General features: G+C 40.4%; 1 non-coding gene across 1 annotated transcript; it reads right to left on the reverse strand.

Moving 5' to 3' along the window:
• Positions 1-10,195: 10,195 nt before the first annotated feature.
• LOC129459064 (U7 small nuclear RNA) lies at positions 10,196-10,257 on the reverse strand. The gene has a single exon (XR_008649876.1). It is a non-coding gene; the product is annotated as a U7 small nuclear RNA (small nuclear RNA).
• Positions 10,258-21,074: the final 10,817 nt, after the last annotated feature.

Genomic DNA, 21,074 nt, shown 5'->3' on the forward strand with positions numbered 1-21,074 from the left:
CTGCAGTGAGCCAAGATCGCACCACTGCACTCCAGTCTGCGAGACAGAGTGAGACTCTGTCTGAAAAAAAAAAAAAGATTAACTTAATAGGTAAAAAGATATAAAACCCTAAATATTGTAATAAAATGCTAAAATGCGCTTATGTACAAGAAATATTGTATCAATAATCAGAAAACTCCGAACACATTATCCCTCTTTTCTTCTCTCTGCACTGCAAACATAACCTTGCTTACTCTCCTTTTACCACCTTAACTTACTTCAGCAAGTGGTCAAACAAGGCATTCTGATCCCAAGTTCATGCTTAAGGAAAGAGGAGAGATATTTTGAACTTGTTCTTTCCCTTTTAAAGTCTCCCACATGTTTTTTTATCATTGAAACAGCATCTATCAAGCACTATGCCGGGTATTTCACAAAGCTAATGAACACTTCCCATCCACTTTTTAGCTTATAACAACAAACCAAACGCAAATATAATATAGCAAACCAATAAACATGTGGGTTTTCTGCTGAAGGTAAAGTAAATAGAACACTGAATGATGTGGAAGGACTGTTATTAGGAGTCCTTTATTTTTTCAGGAAGGTCTTCATGGAAATTTCAAGATATTAGGAGTCATTTGAGGAAAAAGTTAGGAAGCTGTATTAATTTCCTCTGGCTGTTGTAACAAAGTATTACAAATAATAATAATTTGGTGGTTTGAAAACAATGGCAACTTATTCTCTTGAAACCAGAAATCCAAAATCAGTATCACTAGACCCAAATCTCCCTTATGGCATCCCAGAGGCTCTAGGGGAGAATCTGTTCCTGCCTCTTCTAGCATCTGGTAGCTGCCAGCTTTCCTTGGTTTGTGGCTGCAAGCCAATATCTGCCTCCATGTTCACACTGACTTCTCTTCTATTTGTGTCAAATCTTCTTGTCTCTCTCTTATAAGGACACTTGTGATTGGATTTGGGGCCCACCCACATAATCTGGAATAATCTCCCCATCTTAAAAATCTCTTACTAAATCACATCTGCAATGACCTTTCTTCCATTTGTGGTAACAATGACAGGTCCCAGAGATTAGGATCTGATATCTTTGGGGACTACTATTCAACCTACTCCAGAGTTCCTTCCCTTTTGTGGGGAGCAGTGTTCTAGGAAGCTTGAAGTCAAAGTAAGGGAAGTCAGTAGGTGCAGTGGCTCATGCCTGTAATCCTAACACTTTGGGAGGCAGAGGTGGTTGGATCACCTGAGGTCAGGAGTTTGAGACCAGCCTGGCCAACATGGTGAAACCCCGTCTCTACTACAAATACAAAAATTAGCCAGGCGTGATGGCAGGCAGCTGTAATCCCAGCTGCTCAGGAGGCTGAGGCGGGAGGATCACTTGAACTGGGAAGCAGAGGCTGCAGTGAGCCGAGATCGTGCCACTGGATTCCAGCCTGGGCGTCAGAGCAGGGCTTCATCTCAGAAATGAACAAATGAACAAAAAACAAAGTAGGGGAAGTAGAGGTTCTCACCAACACAGGAATAAAGAGTTTGAGTTTGTGTTGCTTTTGTTGTTTATCAGAGTATCTAGCTGAAGCCTTGAAGGAGAAAGTACTGACTGAGATAAAATTTAATTTTATCAGGGGTTCTGGAGAAAGGTGTGGTCACCAAAGCCCACAGATCACAGATCCCAGACTCATCAAGACTGTGGGCTGAGAACCAACAGTACTTTCACCTACTCATTACTTTCCTAGGGTCTACCCTGACACCAGACCATCTTAGCCTCCCACCAGCACCCCCAGGACTCACACATACTCCAGAGACAGCCACAGCAACACCCCCACCTTCGCCCACTCCCAGTGCTCCTTACTGGATGGCCTTCTCCTTTCACAACTCTGTTTGCATTCCATTTCATTCTACTCTTTCCACCAGATGGTCTGCTTATTCTTATTATAGCTAAAAAGAATTCAGCCAGATTAAAATAAATCCTCTATAGTCATCACCTAAGTGTTCATTTAAGCCCAATGCTTGTCTCAATACCAATTATTCTATTTATGGTCTTAGTACAATGTCTTGGGGGTGACAGGGGTGAATGGGATGACAAACTGCATGTTTTCTTCATACCCTTTGAATGAAACTAAGGAGACTAAGCAATTTTTCAGGGGACTAATGATTTTAAGTTCTTTTTACTATAACTCGGGTGCTAGATAATATCCTCCACATGACAGCCTGAGAACAGCAGCCACCAATCCTGGTTATAAGGGACTTATTGCTCTCTAGGAAATATAAAGGGCCTGTTCCAGGAGATGTTTCAGAGGAGAACTTACGTGTGGCTTTGGCTTCTTGCCTACGGTGCACTCCAGCATGGTGCCCAATCCTTGGGTTCCGTATCAGATCACCTAGGTTCAAACCCCTACTCCAACACTCATCATTCTTGTGAATTGCTTCACAGAATTTGCTTTGACGGTTCAATGAGATAACGCATGTTTCATGTGTCAATATGGCAAGGCTACAGTCTCCAGTTATTCAACCAAACATTAATCACAGTGCTGCTGTAAGAGTATTTTGTAGATGTGCTTAAAGTACATAAACCTGACTATAAGAAAGGGAGGTTATCCTCAATAATCTGAGTGGGTCTGATTCAATCGGTGAAAGGCCTTAAAAACCAAATTGCAGTTTCCCAGAGGAAGAAGAAATTCTGTCTGTGGCTGGTAGCCTCAGCCCATGCCCCAGGGTTCCAGCCTGCCCTTCCTAACAGCCTGGCCTACAGAGCCCCCCAATCACATAAGCCAATTCCTCTCAATAAATGTCTGTATATATGTCCTGCTGGTCTTGTGTCTCTGGTTGAACCTTGACTAATGCAAGACATAAAATGTGCAGAACAGACACTGCCACAGTGCTCAGAAGGCTTTTGCTCCTATTTTTGTAGGTGATGGCGGTGGTAGTGGTAATAGTGATGGTGGTGTTATATAACATAAACTGGAGTTTTCCTATTCCTATTGGAAATTTTCCAATGTCAGGTATTCTATCCCATTGACCCTATAAGTACATTCTTTCTTGTCAGATCATGTGACTTAATGTTTCATTCAAAAAAATGCAGCCACTAAAAATTCTCCACTTAACAGACAGAACAACTCACATTCCAACCCATGTCATATGATTTCCACAGCCCAATAATTAAAACATGTCCCAGTAGAAATACATGCTTTAGACAATCATTAGCTTGGAGAAATTTTTCATCCCTTGAGTATTAGAACAAATTCTACATTTACTTTTTTTTTTTTTTTTTTTGAGGTGGAGTCTCTGTAGCCAGGCTGGAATGCAGTGGCGCCATCTCAGCTCACTGCAACCTCCATCTCCCAGGTTCAAGCGATTCTCCTGCCTCAGCCTCCCGAGTAGCTGGGACTACAGGTGCACAAGACCATGACCAACTAATTTTTGTATTTTTAGTAGAGATGGGGTTTCACCATGTTGGCCAGGATGGTCTCAGTCTCTTGACCCTGTGATCCGCCTGCCTCAGCCTTCCAAATTGCTGGGATTACAGGCATGAGCCACTGCACCTGGCCTCTACATTTACGTTTAAGTTTCTTTTTTTAAAGCCTAAGAATTATATTATTTCCTTCCATTTGTTCTTGTATTTTCAACATTCTTTCAAATACATTAATTTTCACCTCTTCCTTTCTTCCTCTGCTATTTTCCACTTAACATGGCAGAATTATTTCAACTCCATGAAGCTATCTGCATACAGCAATTAATTCTCTGCTAATAGATTTATTCTATCTGTAACTGACACAAGTTTGTGGCAACAGCCACACAAGCAACTCTTAGACCTGATGACATCACATTTTCCACTGACCTAAATGTCTCGTGCAAATTTGAAGTACAAGATTGTTTTCACTCTTTTTTTCTAATAAGTCTCCATTACTTCATCACTACTTTGTTTTCCAGAAGTATGCTTTACTGGTTCATTTGACAGACACTTATCAAGCACCTGCTATGAGCAAAAAGAATGTGTCACCTCTCCTAGTCTCATGGTGTTTTCAACATATATGAGAGATAAACACAAATAACTCTATTAGTTAGAAGATGTTGATAACTGTCATGAGGGTGGTTCAGACAGTGTAACAGTGATTCTGAGAAGTGAAATGTCACATCTGGTTGATTGGGTGATTACATTGAGAATAGCCTAATGACAGCTTCTGAGATAATTCTTAGAATGTCTAGGATTTCAACAGGCTGACAAGGAAGTAAGAACCATTTCCAAGAATGAAAATAGCACATGAGCACTGAAAATGACTCATTTTATACACGAGGAAAGCAGACAAGAATTGGCCAAAGGGCATGCAGCTAGTCAGTCACAATAAGAACCTCTAGCTGGTGGACCTCTAGCTGAGGCCAGAAACCTCAAGGAAGCTCATATAACACCTTCCATCTGTAGCTTCTCCACTCCTTCTAGTTATAGTATGGGATAGAGACCTGAACTTCTGGGCCTTCCATGAAGAGGCCATCAAAATGAATTTCTCATGCTTTATTCCCTTTTAACTCAACCACTCTCAGAAGTCTAAGACCCTATCCTTCATCCACCCATCTCCCTCCAGTCTGGATCCCATACTCCTCCATTCATTCCCCCCACCTTCTCTATCCTCTCCTTTACTGGGTCACTGGGGACTCCCAGTTGGTCTTCATCTTCTTTTCCTAATTGAAACCTTTTCCTTCCTATAACCACAAGCAAGGGTTGCTTTTTTCTTTATAACCCATGAACCTAGAGCCTGATTGATGTCTTCCTAGCTCCTAGTACCATTTTCAAACCTTTCTTTTGCCTCTCCTTCTTTAAAATATCCAGCTCATATCATTCGACCACAATTCACTCACATCTCCCTCCTTGTAGATGGTATATATCAACCTCCTTACCACTCCACCACTCACTGGTGACACTTTTTTCCAGTCCATTACCTTCATGTCCTCACTGCCATCTGTGCCCAGACACCTGCTTGCATGCAAACTCCTTTAATTACTTTCTGCCCCTTCCCTCCTTCTGACTTCCCCAGAAAACCTTCAAACCTGATTAAATTTAACTCTGGCCAAATTCTTGTAACTGAATTTTGCTAAAGAAAACCATTCAATGCCACTGAATAGTTTCACCATAAATTCATGACTCAGAGTCATGAATGGATACCTGACACTTCCCCAGCGTGCTTATTTTCCAGCTCTCATACACAGCTATTTTATTCTTTCTCTTCCTCAGACATCTCTGTCTCATCCCAGATGTTGACCTTACCTCCTATTTTCCTGAGAAATTAGAAGCAATTTAAGTGGAGTTACCTTATCTTCTCATCACCAAATCTATATATCTCCTTTCTTCTGTGCCTCTGCTTTCTACCTTCTTTCCTGTAGTTACTAAGGTAGATGTGTCCTTTCTTCCAAAAAAGCCCACCTACTCCACTTGGATCTCTGAATCCATGTTCTCCCACTACTTTGCAAAATACCCCCTCTCTCCTATATCACCGTATTTCTCCCATACTTCTGAATCAGTTGCATCAGATCTAGTTTCTCTATTTATAAAAATCACCCTCCCTTGACCCAAGATACTCTCTAGTTATTACCCCATTTCTTTCCTTCTCTTTATAGCAAACACCTCAAAAGAATAACTCTATCTCCTGTCTCCACTTTCATACCTCCCAGTCTCATCTCAACCACTCCAATCAAGCTTCCACGTTCTTGTTGAGTTCACCAATGACCTCCACGCTACCAAACTCAATGGGCACATCCTGTGCCTTCATCATGCTGAACTTCTTAGCAACATTTAGTGTTACTGACCACTCCTTAACTTTCTGAAACACTTTTCTCTCCCCAGAAGAGTGTCACCCCACTGTCCTAATTTTCCTCTTACCTCACTGGTCTTTCACTCTTCAACTCCTCTTTACTACCTATCTCTGAACTTTGGAACAGTCTTGGATTCTCTTCTTTTTCTCTACTTACATTTGTTTCCCAGGTGACCTCATCTGAGTCTCTGGTTCCAGTCACTTCCACCATTGGAGTACAGATCCTTGGCCAGGCCTCATGTGCTTAAAGGGAGAAGCAAGGATGAGCCCAGATGGAAATTAGGCTGCACTCAACCAAGTGTAGTCCCCGCCAAAACTAGACAGGGTTCCCAAGGTCCAATCCTGAGGCTCATTCACATACTCGCTTCTCCCTATACAGTGGTCTTTTCTCAGGACGGGGCATCACACAGACTTATCCAGAGCCATCCTTTGCATTGAACTTCCATGGTCCCCACTCTGAAGCTGGGAAATCCCTCCTTCTTCCTCTCCCAAGTCTGCTTCCTGTCACAGAATGAGTGAACTCCTTTCAGAGTGCAGTCCCCACAACCACCTCTTGTTTACACAGACCTCCTGATTCTGCATCCAAGATTTTTTTTACACTGTCAGATCCTTACTTATACATTAAATTCCATTTTATGCTACCCTGTATATACGTTGTTTGCATGAAATTCTTATCCTCTACAACAAACCACCTTCCAAAAAATAATTGACCATTCATTCCTATGTGGCCCCATAAAATACTAGCAGGGAATGCAATGTGGCACAGAGAAATTTATTTTTCCAAACAGGTAAAACAAAAAGCTTGGTTTAACAATAATAAGTACTTTATACTTGTGCATACAAACAACACCAAAAAATCATATTTCTTTATTCTTGTTTTCCTTTGCAATAGTCCATTACTATGTCATATTTCAAAACAAAAGCTAGCTTCCATAGAAAGGGAAAACAGATTAAGTAATACAATGAAGAAAGGAGTAATGTGTTTAAGGTTTGAATGTGAAATCTTACGTAGCTTTTCCAAAAATACCAATTTGGCCGGCACTTTACTATCTTTAATCCTGAGCATGAAATTTAAACTTCTGTGGAGATAAAACTATATTACCTATGAACAAAACAAGCAGAACGGTGATCCCTTCCTGATTGAACTGAGGATGAATTTCTCTTGCAACACTTTTCACATTTGAGTAATGTAACTTTTTCTCTAGCCATTTTAAAATAGATTAGATTTGAAGCTCTCAAGGAGTCAAGTGACAACTAAACTAAAATAGGGTAGGAAGAAAGGTCTCATTTCACGTTCCTCAAAGCATATTCCACTGGCAATTAGTGCATTGGATAGTAATAATGTGTATGACAAAGCCTATACTACTTTTGTTTGGGTTATGAATTATTTATTTATGACCTTTAATGAAAACCAGACACTGCCTCATTACTGTCCCATCCAAGAAGTTTGTCTTGCAATGAATTCTGGCAATATCTATTTTTCCCCCATTAGAGTACTATGCATTTTAAAAATTAGAAGTGATATGATTAGGTCATCTGTTCAGGTCAATGTTTCTAGGACTATAAATTTATGGCTAGTAGGTGCCAATTCATGTTATTAGAAACTTGGAGACTATATAAGAAAGAAGTACTAGAGCAGTCAGATTCCTGAGTCTTACTGACCATCATTAAATTAGGAACATAGGAAGGGGCCACAAAACAGCTGTGTTCCAACCTTGAGTGCCTTAAGAGCTCAGGACAGGTAGACACATATTATTAAATACCGTATCCATTTCCTATTTGATCTTTGTGTTCAAGGAATATTCTTGAGCTAATGGTTCAATCAGATAGTGCACTATGATAAGGGCAGGAATGAGCTTGGGTGGCATACACGTTTGGAGTCAGGCGGATCTATATTTCTATCTCAACTCCACCTTAGACCTTATGTGACTTCGGGCAAATGGAATAATCTCTTAGCTTCAATTTGTCTTTCTGAAAATCAAAAGGCTAATATATAACCTCAGTAAACCTGTAGTTTGGATTTCATGATGTAAATGTATGTACAGTGCCTGGTTTCTCTTTTTCTTTTTTAGCCTGGAACTCCTTCCTGCCAGTCCTAAGGGTTGGTCCCTGGGCACAGTAAGCAGAACTGAGGTCATACAGGTTCGGCCTTTGACCTCCAGCAGATTGGGCCCAAGGGAACAGCAGGTACAAAAATCCAAGTGCTGCCACTTCAGGTGTGGCCAGTGCTCAGCCAGGCTGCAGCAGGTGGATGGGGCACCATGGTTCTCTTTTGGTGAAGGGTTCACCATGGTAGTGTTTCTTCTCAGGCAGCTGCTATGACCATTTGATGATTGTAGCCAGGAACTGCTGCACCCACCACTTCATCAGGCCAACGGGCACAAAGCTGTGCAGCAGGGGCTAGGGGCCTTCTCCATGTACTGCATAGGCCTTGGCTCACTCTCCTGGCTGGGCCACCATCTGGCTGCAGTTCCACCTGCTGCCAGGCTTCAGACACCAAGTGAACATTCTCCCCATGGGTACAGTGCCTGGCTTCTAATAAGTGTTAGTTCCCTTCCCTTGAACAATTTTACATCATCAGGAATCAGTGGTAGATACCATCATATCACAACTGCTCACTGATTCTCTTAGATATTCAGTAGAGTATTGGCCTATTTGTTACCTCTTTAGAGACAAAAAGATTTCTAGGGCTTTAGAACTCAGTAATAAGCCAATCTCCATCTAATGACCCATTTCACGGATAGAACTCATGGCTCACAAATGGTTTTGTTAACTAAGATAATAAAAATATTAAAGCCTTTCTGTAACAAAGTAATGCTTGTGGGCCCAGCTACATTTTTTTAATTAGATGTAGATTTCTAACACTCATTGAGTTCACTAATGCATATGTTCCAGAACAAAGGCAGGGGATTTTTTTATTATTATTAATACAGAATAGACAAGACTAAGAGTATACACAACAACAATATTTCTGTGGGGGCTGAAGTTTGTCAAATTTATTAAAAGGTTAAAAGTGCTCTATGCTCTAGATTCAACAAATAATATATTCCAAGGAAATAATCATGGTTGTGCACAAAATTTTACCTATAAAAGTGTTCAAAATGCTACATTTGTAATAATAATAAAAATCTGAAAACTAGTGCTCCAAAATAGAGGATTACTAATTAAATTATGTTATATCCGTACGACAGAGCTATACACAGCCATCAAAATGATGTAGAATAGTGGCAGAGTGTTATAGACTATTGCTGTAGAATAGATATTGTAGAAATATGTTAATAGTTAGTTAAGTGAAAACAAGCTATAAAACGCTTTTAATAGCATTCTTCCATAAAGAAAGAGAAGGAAGAGAAGGAAGGAAAGAAGGAAGGAAGGAAGGGAGGGAGGGAGGGAGGGAGGGAGGGAGGGAGAGGGAAGAGGGGGAAGAAAAAAACCAATATTAATAGTAGTTTACTCTGGACAGTAGAAATTTGGGTGTTTGTTTTTAATTTGCTTTTCTTTTTATAATTATCTGTTTCTTACAATGTATTGTAATTATGTATTCAATTATGCATAAGTATGGTAATTTTGAGCTAGTTTTAAAGAAATAAATTGTCCAAATATCCCAATCAGTGAAAACATCATGGAGAAAAAGAATAACAGGCCAGGCGATGTTGTTCACACCTGTAATCCCAACACTTTGGAAAGCCGAGGTGGGAGGATCACTTGAGCTCAGGAGTTCAAGACCAGCCTAGGGGCCGGGCACGGTGGCTCACGCTTGTAATCCCAGCACTTTGGGAGGCCGAGGCAGGCGGATCACGAGGTCAGGAGATCGAGACCACAGTGAAACCCCGTCTCCACTAAAAAAAATACAAAAAATTAGCCGGGCGTGGTGGCGGGCGCCTGTAGTCCCAGCTACTCGGAGAGGCTGAGGCAGGAGAATGGCGTGAACCCGGGAGGCGGAGCTTGCAGTGAGCCGAGATTGCGCCACTGCACTCCAGCCTGGGCGACAGAGCGAGACTCCGCCTCAAAAAAAAAAAAAAAAAAAAAAAAAAAGACCAGCCTAGGCAACACAGTGAGACCTCATCTCTACAAAAAAATTTAAAAATTAGCCAGGTGGGGTGGTGTGTGCCTGTAGTCCCAGCTATTCATTAGGAGGCTGAGGCAAGAGGATTGCTTGAGTCAGGGAGCTGGAGGCCACAGTGAGCCATGTTCACACCACTGCACTCCAGCCTGGGTAACAAAGTAAGACTCTGTCTCAAAAAAAAAAAAAAAAAAAGAATAACAGAAGGGGAGGAAAGATGAGAACCTGAGTACCTGTAAAATATAGACTACTCCCTGACAAATGTCTAGAGAAAATTTTTAAATATGTTTTGTGAAAATTGGACATTAGTTAATAATAATTACATAATAATATAATTTTTTGCATGTGGGGTTTTCCAGTGAAAACCAGAAAATCTAGTATATAAATTCTAAAAGAGCTGTAACATTATTATAATAATATTGATAACAAATATTTTACTGTTCATAAAGTGATTTCAAACTAACTTCACTGCCTTTATTAAGTGACTGCTATGTTGATCAAAAATGCTAGACACCATGTAAATAGATTTCTGCAAAGCATGTGGAGTTTCTCATAATATTCATTGCAGAAGATGGTGAAAGTAAACCTAAGTGGATTATAAATTTGCTGAACAATTGAAATACTCAGGAGATTCAAACACTTATGTATTTAACAACTGCTCACATAGAGTTTCCTACATGCCAGACACTGTTTCAGAAATATTAGAGGATTCAGAAATATTAAATTACTTCATTCTCACAACAGTCATAGGAGAGAGGAGATGACAAAACCCTATTATAACTTCCTTTCTACAGAGGGCAGGTTAGGTAACTTGACAAAGGTCAGAGGGCTAGCAAAGGGCACAGCCAGGATTAAAGCCCAGGCAGCCTGTTTTCAGAGATGGTGCCCCTAACCACCACACTATCATGAACAACATCTTCACAGTACATAGGCCGTGATTATGCACTTAATGAATTTTACAAGGCAAATTTTAAATCTTAAATTCACAGAAAATATAACATGTTATATAAATACAGAATGAGAGAGACAGATTTATATTAAAAAAGTTTGGATGTATTTCAGGTCCAAACTAATAATAATATAGTAGCTAAGAAAACTAATTAATAAATTTCCAGACTTCATTAATAGGGAAGAAGTAAGGGAGAGGAATGGAAGAAAAAAGAACTAGGTTTATTGATTGCCTGCTGCGTATCAGATCAAATTCATACATAATATTTATTTTTCCTTAAAATTCTTGGAAGTAGGTAATTGTGGTAGATTAAATGCATTATCGGCTTCAATGGCCTCCCTTTGTTCACATCCATTACAACGTGATTTTTTAACCACTCCACCCCCATTAAGAGATGAAATCTTCAACTTTTCAATCTAGGCTAGATTTGCTGTGGCCAAAACAAATGCAACCAAAGTGATATTGTGCCACTTCTCAGCCTGAGTCTCACAAAGCTGCCTATGCTTCCACCCTTCCTTCCTTGGAACCCTGCTAATCTCCATAGACACAAGCCCAGAGTAGCCTGTGAGGAGATGAGAAACCACTTAAGTCATGACAGCTGAAGTCATCCTAGACCAGACCAGCCCCCACCAACCTACTGACTTTAGATACATAAGTCCAGGTTGGGCACAGTGGTGCACACCTGTAATCCCAGCACTTTGGGAGTCTGAGGGGGACAGATCGCTTGAGCCCAGGAATTTGAGACCAGCCTGGCCAACATGGTAAAACCCCATCTCTACAAAAAATTACAAAAACTTAATTGGGTGTGGTGGTGCATGCTACCCATCCAGGAGGATCTCCTGAACCCAAGAGGTTGAGGCTGCAGTGAGCCGTGATCACACCACTGCACTCCAGCCTGGACAACAGAGTGAGATGCTGTCTCAAAAAAAAAAAAAAAAAAAAGAAGAGTCCAGCCAAGATCAACCAACTCTCCCATAGTCTCTTGGGAAATAATATACAGATGTCTTTTTAAATCATTACATTTTAGGGTGCTTTGTTACACAGCAATCACCATATGATTCAGTATAATTTTTTCTCTTATAAATGTAGAAATTGAGGTTCAGAGAAGTATTTTACCCAAAATCACCCAGTTTGTAAGTGGCAGAAGTCAGCCCCAGTCTGTTTTATTTCAATGCACATAACATTCAGATGTTAGAATAATCATCTCATGAGTTCTATACTAGACTGGCCATATATGAAGTGCTATATTTAATTCTATACAACCTAAGATGAATCCAGAAGAAAATACAAAGAATTTTATGATGTCTACAGACTAAAACAAAAAAAAGCAAACAACAAGAGAAAGGTTTGCTGGCTGAGTACGGAAGCTCATGCCTGTAATCCCAGCACTTTGGGAGGCCAAGATGGGAGGACTGCTTGGGGCCAGGAGTTTGAGACACACCAAGGCAAAGTAGCGAGACTCCAACTCTACAATAAATTTAAAAATTAGCCAAGCATGGTGGTGCACAACTGTAGTCCCAGCTACTCTGGAAGCTGAGGTAGGAGGATTGCCTGAGCCCAGGAAGTGGAGGCTGCTGTGAGCTATGATTATGCCACTGTACTTCAGCATGGGTGATACAGCAAGACCCTGTCTCAAAAATAATAATAATAATAAATTTAAAAAAAGAAATAAAAAGAAAGGTCTGCTTAGGTTGGAGAAGATAAAGCTCATGGAGGACATAAATAGAGGGGCAGATTTTTTTCTGTTTCTCCTGTCTCATCTACTCTCATCCCTTCAAGCAACAGCTCCCTACCACTCATGAAGAGACACATCTAACCCCTCATGCCGATTACTGGGTTTAGATGTTAATCTCAGTCTTCCCGGTATTCATCACATAAGGGTCTACTCAACCCTTATAGACTCACTTTGAGCTTCTAGACAGCCTCTCTCAAGTTCATCTCTGCATCTAACCACAACTGTATTCAGTGTGACGTTTTCTCAAATTCCTTTCCAGGCAACACTGTTCCAAGCTAGACTTAGCCTCCGAAATTGGCCTCTTCCACCAGAAAAAGAAGCCTCCATATCACAAACACACTCTTTCCTGGTCTTGCTCCAGAGATCAATGGCTAAAACTAACAGGATTTCATCAGATTTTAGCTTAATAAAAGGGAGATGTACCTACCAATGACATTTGTCAAGTAAAAGCACTAGCACTTCATGACAATAAAGACCCAAACACAGGAAGCATAGTATGTTGCATAAGGGAATCCTCCTCATGTGATAACTTGGATAACATAAGGTACTGAAACAAACAAAACCCCCCAAATTTTAGTAGCTTAAAACAATATGATATTTTGTCTCACTTCTATATCAATCCAGTGAGAGTATTTCTAGTTGCCTGAAGGCTTTCCTGAATATGGTGACCCAAGGACCCAATTCCTTCTGTCTTGTGGCTCCACCATCCTTTGAAATTTGGAGCATTTTATTTTTTATTTAGTCTACCTAGGAGGCAAGAGAAGACAAACTAGAAAAGGTACCCATTTTTTTAACCACCTCAACCAACAAGTTATGCATGTCAGATTCCATTAGTGAGACCTAGTCATAAGTCCCTATCTTGATGTAAGGTGAATTGGGAAATGCAGTCCTTGGCTGGAAAGCCACGGCCCAGTAACTATTCCTCACTACAGAAGGGGAGTATAAATATTTGGTGGGTAGACAACCATCTCTACTGCCATTGGTAATAAAATAAATGGGCTCTAAGTTCTGTTTTAACTCCAATGTTCACGTTTCAACTTTCACCAAGCTTCAGTTAAAAAAAAATCCACTTAAAAGTATCAATTTAACTGCAAACTCTTCACATTTCTAGTTGAAGATATTAATCAGAAGCTCTTATACTAGACCGTAAGGACTTTGAGGACAAGAATTGACTCCTTCAAGCTTTGTATGCCCAGAGCTTCCCACATACAGTAGCTGCCCATGGAACATTTGCTGAGTAAATAAACTGGGCGTTAGGTTATCCTATCCCAGGTTCTTTTTTTTTTTTTTAAGTTGGTATGCTTTTTATTTTTATATTTATTTACTTATTTTTTAACTTTTGTTTAAAGGCAAGATCATTGAGACTTTTTAAATTTTTTTTTATTATTATTATTGAGACAGAGTCTCGCTCTGTGGCCCAGGCTGGAGTGCAGTAGTGCGATCTTGGCTCACTGCAACCTCTGCCACCCAGGTTCAACCAATTCTCCTGTCTCAGCCTCCCAAGTAGCTGGGATTACAGGCACACGCCACCATGCCCGGTTAATTTTTATATTTTTAGTAGAGATGCGGTTTCACCATGTTGGCCAGGCTGGCCTCAAACTCCTGGCCTCAAGTGATCCACCCGCCTCAGCCTCCCAAAGTGCTGGGATTACAAGTGTGAACCCCTGTGCCCTATTTGTTAACTTCTAAGTTCAGGGGTACATGTGCAAGTTTGTTATACAGGTACATGTGCAGGTTTGTTATACAGGTAAACTTGTATCATTAGAGTTTGTTGTACAGATTATTTCATCACTCCAGGTATCAAACCTAGTGCCCATTAGTTATTTTTCCTTATCATCTCCCTCCTCCCACGCTCCACCCTTTGATAGGCCCCAGTGTGTTTTGTTCCCCTTTATGTGTCCATGTGTTCTCACCATTTAGCTCCCACTTATAAATGAGAATATGCAGTATTTGGTTTTCTGTTCCTGCATTAGTTTGCTGAGGATAATGGCCTCCAGCTCCATCCATGTTCCTGCAAAAGATATGATCTCATTCCTTTTTATGGCTGCATAGTATTCCATGGTGTATATGTAGCACATTTTCTTTATCCTGTCCCCACCATTGATGGGCATTTAGGTTGATTCCATGTCTTTGCCATTGTGAATAGTGCTGCAATGAACATACATGTGCATGTGTGTTCATAATAGAACAATTTATATTCCACTGGGTATATACTCCGTAATGGAATTGCAGGGGTGAATGGTATTTCTGTTTTTAGCTCTTTCAGGAATTGCCACACTGTCTTCCACAATAGTTGAATTGATTTATACTCCCAACAACAGTGTATAAGTGTTCCTTTTTTTCCACAACCTCACCAGCATCTGTTATGTTTTGACATTTTAATAATAGCCATTCTGACTAGTGTGAGATGGTATCTCATTGTGGTTTTGATTTGCATTTCTCTAATGATCAGTGATGTTGAACTTTTTCCCATATGAGTGTTGGCCGAATGTATGTCTTCTTTTGTAAAATGTCTGTTCATGTCCTTTGCATACTTTTTAATGGTTGGTTTTTCTCTTGTAAATTTAAGTTCCTTATAGATGCTGGATATTAGACCTTTGTTAGATGCAGAGTTTGCAAAACTTTTCTCCCATTCTGTAGGATGTTTGTTCACTCTATCCAGGGTTCTTTATACAAAATGAACTTGAACCCATACTTGAATTCAATGCTGGGGATGTTGTTTCTCAAGATAAATTTCTTCTATGCCTGTCTGCTCATGCAATGCTAAGCTACTCAATGGTTCTGTGAGTGCAATATTTTGGTACTTCATTCATTTCCAGGTACAGTCTCCTTTTCCTGGGTTGCCCTACCTCACATTCACCTGGAAAAAGGCTTTCTCCTCCCTGAAGAGTTGGCTCAAGAACCACCAACTCTCCTCCACACCATTTACCCAATTCTCCCAGCAGACTTAAGCACCCCTTCCCCTGTGCTTCCACTATGACTATTACTATTCTTATCTTAATTTATAGGAATTACACATTTATTTTCTGCCTGTCCATTAGATAAGGGTAGGAACCACAACTTTTCATATTTATATTGGCAAAATCTTGGCCACTGTGTGACATATCAAAAAGGCTCAATTAATGTTTGTTAAACAAATTATCATTGTTTTAATCTGTTCTATACCTACATAAAAACCATGCAAATGTCTTGGAGAAGGATATGCCTCCCTCTTTCATACTCTTTGCCCCACACATATAGTGGTCTGATGTATTTTAACAAATCAGAGATGTTGAAAGCAGAAAATCTTCAGTACCTTATTTAAGGTGGTAAGCTTCTAATACCATTCATACTATAATACCCATGACTTTAAGCACAATGATACATTATCTGTTGCATTATGCTATAGCTTCATACTTCATTGGAAACTTAACTGGATATTAACCAGTATTTTGTCAATGTGATAATCATTTTGGACATATTTTTAATACTTTGTGCTACACAATTTATAAAGTTCAAAGACCCACTGCCTTTAAACTAAAATATTTAACTTTTCAGATATTATCAAAGGAGATGAGAAAAATAAAATTAACAGAACACCTATGGGGGTACTTGGTTGGTGGTAGCACTTTACATACTTAACTCACAAAATCTTACATCAACCTAATGAGAGATAAACATTATTAACACCATTTAGATAAACCAAAGGCTTAGAAAGAATAAAACATTGTTAGAGCCAGGATTCAAATTCAGATGCATCAAGCTATGTACTAGGCTGAAGAGTGGTCCCACAAGATGTCCACATCCCAGTCCCTGAAGCTTGTAAATGTTACCTTATATGGCAAAAGTGATTTTGCAGATATGATTAAGGATCCTGAGATGGAAAGATTATACTGGATTGCCTCGGAGGACCCTAAATATAATCACAGGGACCTAAGAGGGAGGCAGAGGGAATTTGATTACAGCAGAGGAGAAAGCAGTGTCAGCATGAAAGCAGAGATTGGAGTAATGCAGCCAGCAGCCAAGGACTGCTGGTGGCCTCCAGAAGTGGCCAAGGTAAGGAATAGATTCTCCCAGGTAGCTTCCAGAAAGATCCAGCCTTGCTGACACCTTCCTTGATTTTAGCCTTTTATGATTCATTTGGCCTTCTGAACAGTAAGAAAATAAATTTGTGTTGTTTTAATTGTGGGATTTGTTGCACCAGCAACAGGAAACTAACATACAGTCTCCAAACTTACGGATATCTTTGATTAAATCAGTTTAGTGCAACAAACAAGGCAGAGTAATTAAACACCTCTGCTAACAGGAAAAGAAAACAGCTGGAGCCACGTCAGACCACATAAGGAAGTTCCAAATGTGAATATCCTCCAAGAACACTTGAGCCATCATCGTGACTATTCCAAAGTAATATCTGGAAAGCTTTAGGCAAGTGCTCTAGCAGATCTTCTCAGCTGGGAGGAAGGAACAGCGTGAGGGCCAGTCCCTCAGGTAGCCAAGTCATAAACCTTGCAGAACTAAACTAAAACTTTGAACTGAGCCCACAAGCCTGAGGTGGCCAACACAAACCTCAGTGGAACTAGTTGTACTTCCAGTAGCAAAACACTTTTAAACAAGGGCCATATTCCATTTGCAACTTTTGGGATAAAGCTTTGTCTATGTCCTACAGTAGCCCGAGACTGGAATTTACCAGGGAATGAAAACTCAGAAAAAAAGTTTGCAAACTCTGTGCCTAGCCCAGATGGAAAAACAAGCTACTGGCTTTAATGCAGTACAAACTCCAGACCTTGTGCCAGCAATAGCCTCCTCCAGGACTGCATTTGGCATAAGAATGGGAATTATAGTGGTGTGAATTACACATATTTTCCAGTGCAAAATAAGGACTACCACAAATTGAAAGAAAGTTTGTGTACGTCTTCTGTTGTTCATTAAGACAATTCTCACCGGCTCTCGTGTCTGCTGTCCAGGGCTACCCTCTCGGGGGAAGTGACTCAAGCAGGAAACAAGTGCCAAGGCCAAGAGAAAACAGAATCTTCTGAATGAAATTAGCTTTTGTTTGCCTGCCACCTTTTGACCTTGATGGATATTTCTACATAAAAAAATGTTAAGTCTTAGCCTTCTGAAATATTTGGAAAGGTAAAGCTCAGAGGTATAAGCAATAAGGTTGTCTCTGTAGTTAGTAAGTTTCCCTGGTAGAGGTGGACTCTGATCTGATTAAAGGAAAAATGAAAACATAACAAGGAAGTTGATGGAAATCTACAGGGATTTTTAACAGTAAAGTGCTAAAGTAATGAAATATCTCACTGAAATCCTTCGTGATATAGCTAATCTCAAAATTTAAAAATCCATTTATTTCTTCACTAATCTCTCTGAATTACTAACACTGTGGGTGTAACAATTGTCAGAAGTCCCATGAAAAGTACTTTAAATGCCTCAAAACAATCTTGACTATGACTTTTACTTCAGATCAACTATAGCTTAGAAACTATCTCCTTCACACTAATTAAAATCAAATCAATAGGTAGTAATCGAGCAACAATTATTCACAAAATGGTGTGGGAACTACAACAATCAAAGTCAGTGCCCTCATGGGGCTTATCATCCACTAAAGAGAAAAGCAATACACATGCAAAACATTAAATAACAAAGTTTCAAATGTGGGTTAAAAAATAGAAACCCATCATAAAGCAGTATGTGGTCAGTCAACATACGATTCCATAGGAAGCGGCCGGTGTCGGAGTTTAAGAGAGCAGGAGGTTAGAGCAGCAAGGCTAGATGGAACCTAGAGAATTCAGCTGTTTCTATTTTATCTCAATGTAGCTAAAGGCAGTAGGTAACTGGTGTGATGGGAAGTGTCAGACATCAGTTCCACAACTTGCCAGGCATCAGACCTTGACAGTTACTTAAACACTCTAAGCCTGATTATCTTACTCTACAAAATATAGATCAAGCCTACCACCAAGATTGCACTGAGGTTAAAGTGAGAAATATATATAAAGGTCTCAGCAGATTGTAGATGCTCAATAAATATTAATTGTTTTTCTTTCTGTGGTTATTAAGTCTTCAATACAATTTTTTTACTGAGAGTGTTGTGATATTTTGTTATTTTCCACAAATCCAAACATGTATTTTATCTCATAGGTCTCTTGAAGCATTATTTGTCTGTAAATACTAATTACTTCCTGGTGAATTTTAGGTTCCGGGAAACATGGAGAGTCCTGTTTAAATTTGTCTATGCACCTTAAGTTGAGAGTAAAGTCACTAAGGTGCTATCTAGTTTAAGAGACCTAAAGTTTTTCCTGACTTCTAGACACTTAAAAAATCTCTTTCATACTTCAGGCTTTTAAAAATGCAATGCTTCTCTCATAGGTACTGGTCTTGCCACATGTTTGCTCTGACACATTAAATTACCTTTGCAGCATCAACCCAATCAGATAGAACTGAGTGCTGATGAGACAATGGCCCACTCTCAGGCCTCCTGTCAGTTCATGAGCTTTGCTCATTTCCATTGTCACAGAGCATATGGAGAAAGCTAACCATCTGTCTTAGAATTTCTTGCCCATAATTATAAGAAAGACTGGGTAGGAAAGTATGGATACAATTAACACAGATCTATCACCAATACCAGGCATTTGTGTGGGGACTCCCTCCTGCTAATAGCTGGGTAGAGGCTCAGGGCTGAAAACCAGTGAGGAAGAAAAAGGAAATTGCTTTGGTAAGCCAAAGTTTAAATAAAAATGAAAAATCCGTCATTGATTATGTGTTCTGCCAAATGCAGTCTTTTCCACCATAACCAAGCCAGGCGACAGAGCTGGCCCTCCGCTCTTCACTCTTCCCCCACCCTACTCTCAAGCTGACTTCTCCCTTTCAGTTCCAGGTTTGCCTGTGCTCTTCTCTTTAATGTGGATTTTGCCTAATAGGAAGAACCCATCTTTCTCATTTCAAAATATCAACATTCATTTCGTGCAGCCTCACACCTATGCCTCAATTCTGCTACCCTTTGTCTACACATTCCACAGTTTCTGTCAACGCCATATGGAAAGGGAATAAGGCATGTGAACTCACCAAGGCAATGAAGATTAGATGGTAGAGTACTTGACTCCCCTCAGCCGGAAGATGGCTAATGGGGTTGCCTGGATAGTATTGTGGTGCTCCTATGACTGCCCAACCAAGTGTAGGATTCCAGCTTGATCATCATGTACACCATGCAGAAAGTGACTCTCCCCTCAGAAACATTTTTTGAAACTCCTGCCATTGCCATGGGACAGAAAGAAGCCATGTATTTCCTCCACTCTATGATGCATAATTTTCACTTCTGAAATAGGAGTGTGGCTTATAACTGACACCCAAAGAAACTTGCCAAGAATGTCTTTTTTAATAAAATATGGCTATGAATACAGTGCTTTGTTATACAATTAATGGTATCTTCGCATGGAGGAAATATGAGCCTTCCACCGAAGAGATTGGAGTTTCAGTAGAGAACAGGCATGGACTTTAGAAGCAAGAAGCCCACAGATTCATGCCACAGAGCTCTACACTTAAAAATGGCTAAAATAATAAATTTTATGTTATATATATATTAAAAATTAAGCCACAGAATCTGTAACTACCCCCTGGATGAACAGTTCAATATTGTGCAAGTGAGCCAGCATCATGCAGGGCTTCTTGGAAAAAAAAGCAAAGCCTGCCATAGGAACCAACTGGTTCTCTGCCTTCAAGCTCATTCTTTGAGGAAGAGCATAGGCATTGGCTGAGGCATCTCTACAATTAGTTACCCAGGGTCTAAAACAAGACGTGGGTTTCCTACTGAGGTGGACAGACTGGAGAGTCACAGGAGATGATGGTGAACACTCTTCCCTTAGTCCTACCAGTCAAGAGTTTTCGCCAGTTCACTTAGTGCAAAAGACCTAGAAACAATATTGGAACCCACCATGGATTCTTCGTAGTGCTGTAGTGTTTTGTGAATGACTCCATGGAGTAACAGATAACTCCCTCTAGAGAGCCAGGCCCCCTCATTCACTGAGTCTTACTGTTGTTTCCAACAGGTGGTATGGATCCTAGCAGTTCAGCATTCCACTGTTGGTGCCACTTGGTCAGAAGGGGTCCAAAAAGGTGGCTAATCCATCTACCCCTCATTTGGCATGTGGTACCATATGAAATGTTCAAGACTGGACATTACTCAGCAAATCTGGCGTTCGGTGGGGCCAATGACCAGGTCAGCCATTGTAATGTTCTTGAATACATGCACAGCCTCTAGCCCTGACTCCTACCTTGTTCACAGAACACTGAGCAAGCACTGGGGTGGCCACAGAGGAGGCTGAGTGACATCTACAGGACAGCTCAGCATGTCTACGTTTCCCCTGAGTCTCCTCTGCAGCAGAAGCTCTTTGGTCTTCACTCATGAGGAACATGCCCTGGGGCCCACTCAAAGAGCATCACCCACTTGACTTCCGAAACCTCCTTGCCATCAACCTTCAAGTCTTCTCTCCTTTCAGGCAAAATGGACCCCAAGGTGTACTTCTCAAAGTGCTGGGGGGATTTTCCTTCGCATCTAAACTCCAGGGT

Source organism: Symphalangus syndactylus, chromosome 19, assembly GCF_028878055.3.
Source record: "Symphalangus syndactylus isolate Jambi chromosome 19, NHGRI_mSymSyn1-v2.1_pri, whole genome shotgun sequence".
NCBI lineage: Eukaryota > Metazoa > Chordata > Mammalia > Primates > Hylobatidae > Symphalangus > Symphalangus syndactylus.